Source organism: Sciurus vulgaris (assembly GCF_902686455.1).
Source record: "Sciurus vulgaris genome assembly, chromosome: 4".
Lineage (NCBI taxonomy): Eukaryota > Metazoa > Chordata > Mammalia > Rodentia > Sciuridae > Sciurus > Sciurus vulgaris.
Window position 1 is genome coordinate 145188917 of NC_136464.1, and position 8588 is coordinate 145197504.

Sequence of the window (8588 nt, forward strand, 5' to 3'; positions counted from 1 at the left end):
GACCTAATCAGTGAGTTTATCCCTGATGGGATTAACTGAGTGGTAACTAGAGGCAAGTAGGGTGTGGCTGAATGGAGTGGTTTATTGAGGGCATGGCCATGGGGTATATATTGGGTATCTGGAGAGTGGAGTCTCTCTCTGTCCCCCTCTCTTCTTCCTGATCACCATGATGTGAGCTGCGCCCCTCCACCACCCTCTCCCACCATTGATGTCCTGCCTCACCTTGAAACCTGAGGAATGGAGCCGGCCTTCTATGGACTAAGACATCTGAAACTGTGAGCCCTCAAATAAACCTTTCCTCTACTACAGTTGTGCTAGTTGGGTCATTTAGTCAGCAGCAAAAAACATTCATTTACAGAAAAAATTACACTTGTTTTTAGGATTAATTATCTATGAAATGCAAATTAAAACAAGCTGAAATTTCATCTCATTCCAGTCAGAATGGCAATTATCATGAATACAAATAAAAAAAAATGTTGTGAGGATGTGGGGAAAAAGTTATTATACTCATACATTGCTGGTGGGAGTGCAAATTGGTGCAACCACTCTGGAAAGAGTTATGGAGATTCCTTGGAAAACTTGAACTAGAACCATGATTTGACCCAGTTATCCCACTCTTCAGCATAAACCCAAAGGACTTAAAATAAGCATACTATAGTGACATAGCCACATCACTGTTTATAGCAGCTCAATTCACACTAGCTAAGCTATGGAACTAAACTAGATGCCCTTCAATAGATGAATGAATACAAATGTGGTACATGTACACAATGAAATGTTACTCAGGCATAAAGAATGATGAAATTATGGCATTTGCCAGTAAATGGGTGGAACTGGAGAATATCATGCTAAGTGAAATAAGCCAATCCCCCCAAACCAAAGACCAAATGTTCTCTTTGATATGCCAATGCTGAATCACAATACGTGGGGGTTGGGGGTGGAGTGGAGATTCACAGGATTGTATGAGGGAGGGATGGGAATGGGAAAGACAGTAGAATAAATCAGAAATAACTTTCCCATGTTCATATATGAATACATGACAGTGTAACTCCACATGTACAACTATAAGAAAGGGAAGTTATATTCCATGTATGTTATATCAAAATACATTCTACTGTCATGTATGGCAAGAACAAACAAAAGAGAAAATTCTCTATGACCTTACCACTCTCTGTGTCTACCTTTTTTCCTTTGGAGTCATTCTAAGAATAAAACAAAAGCCTCAATCTCCCCTTACTTTCCTCTTAGTAGACAGCATGTGACAGTTTGGCAAATAAACAGAACTTATTTCTTAGCTAGAGACCTGATCACAGTTTTTCTAAGTGACCAATTCACTTTTTGGAAGATGGCAAAAAAAAAAGAAGTTTTAAACTCTTATAAAGATTGAAGTTATATTTTGCTGTTGTCTTTAGTTGCCTTTTTGATATTTAGAAGACTATCTTGTAATATATTGACATTTCATGGCTGCATGGCTGTCTCCAAATTCTATTAGCATCTATTTTGGTTGATCATGACCTGTGACTTTTCGAGTTCCTTGCTATTGACCCTAGTGGCCAAGGACAGGAGAAGATTTTGGAATATAAAACAGGTTTATTTACCTAAACACTCCTTTCTCTTCCATTCTGCTTTCTGCCTCCACTTCTAGGCATGCTTTTTTTCAATCATCATCAGAAATCACAGTGATTATATCCTGCCCGCGTGCACTGTTAGGAAAGTAAGAGCCAGTGAAGGAGACGTCATTCTCGCTGGGAAAGCACTGTGGAACCAGTAGGTAGAATGGCACAAACCTGCAGCAGGTCCTTTGCTGTGTTTGATTTTGTTGATCAGGCACTTGTTATTTTCCTTGTTAATCCTTCATCTTTTGATTCAAACACACATTATCAAAGTGCCCCCTATGTTTCTTTGCCTTGTGTGATGAGTGCTGGTTGGTTTGAAGTTTTGCTTTGTTGTAGATTTCTACCCTTTATTCTGTCTGCTCCAGCACCCCTATCTCTTCTGGAGTCTAGATGACAGCTGGGTGGTGAGGGCAGAATCTTGACCCACAGTGGTCATTTGGTCAAAGTGCTGTGACTAATAATATGCCAGCCACCCTGCAGCATCTGAAGATGAGCTGCTTTTAAATGGAAACGCGCTCATGCTGACTCCCATTCAGCTAGACATTCTTTAATATTCAGATATGGTTTTCTCTCTTGCATTTGAACTTGGCTGCTGGAGTCTGATGTGACTTACTTCAATGACATATTTTAGTGACACCCCAGTGAGTCAGGATCACAGCTCCAGGTAGTTGAAAACAGTGTCGCAGCCAGTGTTCTTTAGACGCTACCTTGTACACCACGGGTACGGTGGCCGGGCAGCACGTCCTTCTGGTAGCTCAGTCACCATCTCCCATTTGCTTTCCCACCCCAGAGAAGTGCAAAATTGGAAATGTCTAAAAATCCTCTGGAACTATCTAATCTGAACTGGCGTAAACATACCATTGTAGTATGTTTGCTCACAGAAATACTGAGTTACACACTGGTTATAGTCTTACTTCATTCAAGAACGTAGCAGTTGGTTTTGTGTGAATCATGTTCCTGTCTGTTTTGAGTCAAAGGAAGGAGATGAAGGAATGCTAACAGGACCCTCTGCTGAGTGCAGTGGTTCGCCTACACAGGTTACATGGTCCTGGCAGCAATGATGTTACTTTTACATCATTTTTCTTTGATGTATTAAAATTTTTTTTTAATGTCCTGGTTTCAAATTTTTACACTTCCTAAGGATCCCTGTTTGCTATGGATGTTTTAGGTTTACTTGACCTTTTTAATTGTATTGCTTTTTTAGATTAAATTTGATATTATATATTATTTCAAAGTGCACATATTCTAAGTATGCAGCTGATTAATTTTTCTAAACTGAATGTTCCTGTGTTATCAGCATTCAGATTGAGAAATAGAAAAATATCAGCATCCAAGAAACCCTCTTCCATCTCCCTCCTGTCCCTCTTCCCTTACTCCATTGGTAGTCACTATCCTGATTCCAATAGCAGAAATGATTTTTCTCTTCTGGAATTCTGTGATACTAGGAGCATGCAATATGCACTGTTTTGTGTCTGGTTGCTTTTGCTCAGTATTTCATTTGTGGGATTCCTGCTCATTACTGAGTAGAGCTGTAGATTGGTTTGTAGCATCGTTGTCTGAATAAACCACAACTTATTTATCCATTTTACTTCCCTATGCTTTGGCTTGTTTCTAGTTTTGGACTTTTAGGAACAGTAGATTATGTCTTGCAGTAAATGTTTACTGTTGGGTACATATCAAAGTGGAGTAGCTCTTTTCTTCTTCTTTTTTTTTTTTAAGAATAATTTTAATAGGGATTCCCAGTTGTTGAGTCTTTCAACAAATATTTCTGGAGATTTTTGAAATACATACATCTGAATTCTACCTTACAGAGTTACTAACATGGCAACTAAAAGTTCTTTAGATATCTATAATTCATACAAAAGATATGCTGGGGTATATATGTTCTTGTATATGATATCTAATGGTACTTTACATAAATGTGATAAAACATGTGATTTGTACTTCAGCTAATTGTTATCTTTTATTTTTACAAAGAATGAAATGCTTCCCCAGTTCAGTTCTACTCTGGTGCTGCCCTGAGCCCTCCGTGTGTCCCTCACTCCAGGGACTCAGTGTTTCCCTTCAGCAGTTGTTTCTATTAGACCCAGGATTGATTGTTTTTTATTACAAGAGGATGAATGCATTCTCTTTGCAAAAAGAAACCAAGCAGTGGGTGGAGAAGGATACAAAACCAACGCGGAAGTTCTGCTCCAGCACCCAACACCACACTGGTGCTGGCTTCTCAGCCCCCTCGTAGTAGGCAGTGGCAGAGGGCTATTGAGGTCTGTCACTTGTTTGGCAACATGGTAGTCTAGTTTGTGACTTTGGACTGGCCCAGTCATTTCAAGCCTCTGTTTCCCTTTTCTGTAAAATAGGATGAGGATGGCAATACCTCAAAGGATTATTGTGAGGCTTAAATGTGACATCTTGAAGGAACTGAGTGTACTACCTGGTATGTGATAGGCACTGAATAAATGAAGCAATTGGGTTATAATTATGATAATGGCTAACAATCTGCTTTCACAACAAAGCCCTTTAATGAAGGAAGAAGGGAGGTGCTTTGTATGAGACCTCCAGGCAGCATTTCTCACTTTATTAAAAAGTCTATTCCATTTTAATCCTGTTGCCACAGAAGCAAGTTGGAAGCTTGTCTCATTCACAGAAAACGCCAGAGATAATTTTTTTTGAATTTGCTGAGTTGCAAATATGCCAGCCTGCCTAAAGGTCAATTTCCAGCATCCAGACGTCTCACTGTTGGGGATATGACAAGGTTCTGACCTTTATTCACAGCTGGTGTGGCTTTGAGCCTTTTGGTCTGCCTTCCCCTGTACAAGGCTCTGTTGTCTCAGTACAACACAAGGTTCCGACTTTCTCCAAGAGGGGTTGCTTTTTGGTTTGACTTTTGTTCTCTGTAGAGCCCACTCCTGACGCTCTTCTACAAGGACGTCTTGGTAGTGCTCACAAGCTGTGAGACAGTCCTGCAGGTCCTGGATCAGTTTCTGAAGGACGTGATCGGAGGAGCACCCACCACCCACCCACAGCCGCACTCCTCTTCCTCCGGTGGAGTGAGCTCTGCAGACTCCCTTCCCGCGTCCAGCGTGTGCGTCCTGGTTTCCCACTGTGAGGGCCGCGTGGTTCACAGCCCCACCGCAGTGGTCCTCTCCCTGCGGGTCTGTCTTCAGGCTGCTGCATGTGTAGACGGAGCCCAGGGTGTGGCAGCGAGTCACAATTGCACTGAGTAGACACAGGGATAAACGGGGTGCGCCTCGGCGTGTATCAGGGGTGTGCTCTGAGTGGACGTGGCTGATTTTTATAAGTTTGAATTTTATGATCAAGAAAGGTAATTGGTTCGTTTTAAAAATCCGCATTAAATGCCTTTGACAGGATTGTTGAATCATTTCTCCTTAAGAAGGATCAGAACTAACTTCGGCATTTAACTGAGGGTGGCGGTAAGTGTCAGAGGAACTTAGGCAGAAGAGCAGAGGAACTGGCTGTCACCGTGGTCCACGTAGCCTGATAACATAACTGGACTACTGCCCTTGGCATCCAGCTCGAAAAGCAGAAGTTCTCAATACTCACGTTGCTGGTCGATATTTCCCTTTTGTTTATTAGAATATATAATAATATATTGTATTGAATATAAGCCAATTTAAGGAAAGTGAGAGCAGCTTAAAACAGCTTAGCTCAACTACCAGAGAGGCAATTCAAGTGGGTTTCTCACTGAAAATGGGACATCTCCAACCAAAAGGTTAAACATGTAAATTACTATCTGCAGGTGTATTATTTACAATTAGGATGAATACTGGTAATATTATGAATATTTCTATGAATAAACTATCTCACACTGTATTGGCCTTAATAAATTAGATACTGCTTTGAACCAAAAACATAAGGAAATCTACCTGTGATATATTCTATACATATTAAGAACTTTAATTAGTTTGTTTTTTGGTACAGGTGGTACAGGGGCTTGAACTTGGGGGCACTCAGCCCCTGAGCCACATCCCCAGCCCTATTTTGTAATTTTTTTTTTTTTTTTTTTTTTTTTTTTTGAGACAGGGTCTCACTGAGTTGCTTAGCACCTCACTTTTGCTGAAGCTGGTTTTGAACTCACAATCCTCCTGCCTCAGCCTCCTGAACTGCTGGGATTACAGGTGTGTGCCACCAAGGACTTTAGTTTTTAGAGCAGATTTAAATTCACAGAAAAATTAAGGTGCAGAGATCTCCTCTCTGACCCTCTGTCCCCACACAAGCACAGCCTCCCCCTGTAATCAACATCCTTCCAGGGTGGCTCATTTTGAAACAATGTTTAACCTAGACGTCATAACCGTGCACTGTTCATAGTTCACCTTGGGGTTTCCTCTTGGTGCTATATATTCTATGTATTTGGACATAGGTATAAAACACACCTGTCATGGAGGTATCACAGTATTTTTGGTGCCCCCCCTCCATCCTCTGTGTTCTGCCTGTTCATTCCTCTCCCCACCCACTGGCAATGTCTGATCTTGCTGTATCTGTAGTGGTGTTGTCTTTTCCAGAGTGGAACTTTGATAGAGTCGTACTGTGTATAGCTTTTTCAGCTTGACTTCTTTCATGTAGTAATGTCCACTTACGGTTCCTTTATGACTTCTCATGGCTCATTTCTTTTTGGTGTGAATGTGTGGATATATCAGTTTATTCACTGAATGAAGGGGCATCTTGACTGCTTCCAGGTTATGGCAATGACACACTAAGCTGCTTATAAACGGTCACAAAGAACTTTTTTGGACGTAAGTTTTCAGCTCCTTCAGTTAAACACCAAGGAGCAGGACTGCTGGATGGCATGGAAAGAGTATGTTTGGTTTCACTCTTTTTTATTCCATTTTGTTCTGAGAGTTCAGATCATTGTGAAAGTGGCCGTATTGCTTAGGAGTTGGGCAGCAAGAAATAGAACTTACCTGAGCTAGCTTGAGCCCAGAGGAACGTCAGCAGGACAGTCTCGCAGACCTCGTTGATGGTGCGCTGTGCTTCTCCAGGACATGTGGCATCCTGACCTCCCCTCTCCAGAGGCATCGAGCCTGCCTTCTTGAGGGGCATCTTCTCCGTAGTAGCTCATTCTTACCTCACCTGCCTCCTCTGCTTTCATTCTCCACCATTTTCTGCCAAGGGTTTTGCTGTAGCCTTGCTTGGTCCAACTTGGCCTCCCCAACTTCCACTAAATTACCTCCCACTTCCTGTAGCCAAAAGGGACTTGCTGTTCTTTTTAAGTTTCTTAAATGATACTTTCTATTTTAAGATAATTGGAGATACATATGCAGGTGAATGGAATAATAGAGATTTTATGTGCCCTTTACATGTTTCTCCCTATAGTAGCATCTTACAAAATAAGTTTATCATAATCAGGATATTGATTTTGATTCAGTCAAGGTGCAGAACCGTTTCAATGCCATGAGAATCCTTTGTGCAGCTCTTTTTATAGCCATGCTCATTCCTCCTGTCTCCACATCTTCCTTAGCCCCTGGAAACCACTGATCTGTTCTCCATTATTATAATTTGTCATTCACAGGATGGCGGCAAAGGGAGTTCTACAGATTTCAATGGAATTGGCATTTTCACCCAGCATGGTTCTCAGGAGAGTCAACCTTGTTTGTTTACTTATTTTGGTGCATCAGTAATGTCTTTTTATTGCTGAGGTATGGTCTTTGGTATGATTATACCAGTGTGACCATTTACCTGTTGAGGGACATCTAGACTGTCTCCAGTATTTTTTTACTATTACAAATAAAGTTGCTGGAAACATTCATGTACAGGTTATTGTGTGAATGTAAGTTTTTATTTTTCTAGGATAAATACCCAGTAATGAAATTGCTGAGTTATAAGGTTGGTTGTATGTTTAGGTTTTTTTTTTTTTTTTTTTTTTTTTTTAATTAAACTGTCAAACTATAGTCCCCAGTAACTGTCCTGTTTTTCATTCACTCTAGCAACATCTGAGGGATTTGGTTTCTGCACACCCCTGCCAGGATTTGGCTGCTGACACTACATTTCATGTTAGCCATTCTGATAGGTACGGAATGACATCACAGTGTGCTTTCAATATTCATGTGCCTAGTGTTTAAAGACAATGAACAGATTTTTTGTGCTTATTTGCCATCTGTATATACTCTGCAGTGAATGTCTGTTCATTTCTTTTGCTCATTTTTAAGGAGGATTGTTAGGTTTTTTGCTCCTGGGTTTTGAGTGTTCTTTATATATTCTAGATGCTGGTCCTTTGTTGGTTATGTGGGCTTATAAATATTTTTCACATTCTGCATATCTTTTCGTACTATTAATATGACATTTCTATAGCATATAAGTTTTTAATTTTGATGAAATCCACTCTATACAAATTTCCTTTTGGATAATGATTTTGATGCATAGTCTAAAACTCTTAACCCTAGACTGCAAAGATTTTTCTCCTGTTTTTCTCTGAAGATTTTTAGTTTTTCATGTTACATTTATCTGTGATTCATTTTGAGTTGTGTTTGTATAAATTGTGGTTATTAGGTAGAGGTTTATTTTTTTTGTCTATAGAGCTCCCAGTGCTTCGGCACTATTTGTTGCAAAGATTATCTCTCCTTTGTTGACCTATTTTTGCTAAAAATAATTCAGGCATGTCTATATGGACTACTTTTGAATTTTTTTTTTTTTTTTTTTTTTAGCGGTGCTGGGGATTGAACCCAGGGCCTTGTGCTTGCAAGACAAGCACTCTACCAATAGAGCTATATCCCTAGCCCCTTAACTCTTAATTGTTTCCTTTTTATATGCCTGTCCCTCTGCCAAAACTACACATCTGAGCTACAGTAGATATATAATAATTCTTGATCAAGTGAACTGATTCTCAGAATTTATTCCCTTTCAAAAAATTTAAAATCTTCCTTTGTATTTTCATATAAATTTCCAATTAATCTTATTTATAAAATTCTTGCTAGGATTTTGATAAGTATTATTTACCAAATAATTACCATGTCGTTT